Below are 2,008 nucleotides of genomic sequence, written 5' to 3' on the forward strand. Positions count from 1 at the left end.
CACTTAGACAACTGAGCTATCTCTCCAGCCTGATAAAAAGTGAATTTAGAGAGCATCCCAGCAGCTACCAGAATGAAAAGAAAAGAAGAAAGAAGTAGAAGAAGAAGAAGAAGAAGAAGAAGAAGAAGAAGAAGAAGAAGAAGAAGAAGAAGAAGAAGAAGAAGAAGAAGAAGAAGAAGAAAGACTGAATCTTTCTATAAATCTTTGGAGGAAGTAAATCCTGCTTAAATCTCATCCCCTGCCTGGTTATATGGATTTTAAACTTCTTCCTTTGGAATGTGAGAGAATATGTTTCTGTTGTTTTAAACAACAACACACATGGTGAACTGCTATGATGGTAAAGGAACATTTTAAAGCAAATATAGCCAAACTGCTTATTTTCTTTCAGCCAACAAATTAGAGTGACTTTTCCACTGTAAATGATTTTAAAAATAAAATGAAGAAGTATTTTTTGTAACTTGTGGAACTCATATGAATTTTACATTTAATTATCTACATATGAATTTTATTGGAACAAGCAGAGGGTCAGTCGCACAAAGTGTCTGTCTTTTGTGCTCCTTGTCAGAATTTTGTAGTTGGGAAGGAGAATCTTGCAAAGTTGAAAATAAGTACTCTCCAGGCCCTTATAGGAAAGGGTTGCTATCCCTACACTTAATTATGTTATAATTACCAGTGCTTATGTCTGTGTCTCACAAAAAAATTTTTAATTAGTTGAGGATTAGAAATTTACATATAGGCCAAGTTAAACAAACCTTCAGAGAATCAGTGAAAGAAATGTTTTACTGTCTCTGAGTAATAAAAAATTTGCATTCTAACTGCTCCAATGCTAAAATAATTATTCACTACCTTGTCATAACTTTTCTAATTTTAAGACCTTATCATTTTCTTTTCTTTTCTAAATGATAAAGGAATTCAAAATGAATTACTGAAAATGAGTTATTTGGTCCAAGTTCCATTATATCAGAAGACTGAAAAGCATCAAGATGGCTATTATAGTATAATACTGAATGGGACCAAAATGGGTATAGTTTGAAATGATTAAAAATAGCATGTTAGTAATGATAAAATAAATAAAAAATAACAAATGTGAGTAAAAATATAGCAAAACTGGTGACATTGTTGTCATATAAGCTACCTTCAAAATTCCAAAGAATGCTAAAGAATCACAGTTCAAGGAAATAATGACTTCTAAGTTTGAATTGAGAATACTTGAAAATTAAATATTTGTATTTCTAAACATGGTAGATACATGTTAATTTAAAAGGATCATAAGATATTACCAACTTGCACTGTAATGATTTAATAAACAAGTGAAGTGTTCAAAGTTTATATTCTTTTATATGCATGCTTTATTGTTAATTGACTTTTACTAAATGACAACTTTGTAATTGGTGGCTACTGAAGCACACATTCTCAAAGGTCATGAAACCCAGAGAACGCTGAGTGTGAAAATGTTCTCATAAGATATAGTCATTTCTGAAGTCAGCACAAAACCAAGCTTTGTTCTTTATCAACTTATGAAGTTTAAAGGTTATGCTAATGCAAAATGGATATTCATTTTAATAAAAGACTTCTTTTTTTATTTTTAAGACTTCTAAAGAGGAAAAAAAGTCAAACACTGCTTCATGGAAAATATATGAGAAATTTAGAAACTTTGGATTAATAGTACCTTTCTAGTGCCTAAGTTTAAAATTAACATTAACCTATTGAACATGAAGCACTATAAAAAATTATTATTCGTTTGCTCATGGGATGAAGTGACCTTTTCAAAATTCCACGGGAGCAATGTTCTAAATTCTCTCTTTTATAATATAGAATATTATCTCTATTTTTTCAAACAAAAATACAAAGTTTTCCTTGGTTATAGACAAAGTAAATTTTATTTTAATACAAAGGGGAGTATAGGGCTGGTGAGATGGCTCAGTGGTCTAAGGCACCTACTTAGAACAAGCTAAGCCAAGCAAGGCACAGGGACCTCGGTTCAATCCCCCAGCACCACATGCCAGCC

The sequence above is a fragment of the Octodon degus genome, unplaced genomic scaffold, assembly GCF_000260255.1.
Source record: "Octodon degus isolate 3935 unplaced genomic scaffold, OctDeg1.0 scaffold00013, whole genome shotgun sequence".
In the NCBI taxonomy this organism is placed as follows: domain Eukaryota; kingdom Metazoa; phylum Chordata; class Mammalia; order Rodentia; family Octodontidae; genus Octodon; species Octodon degus.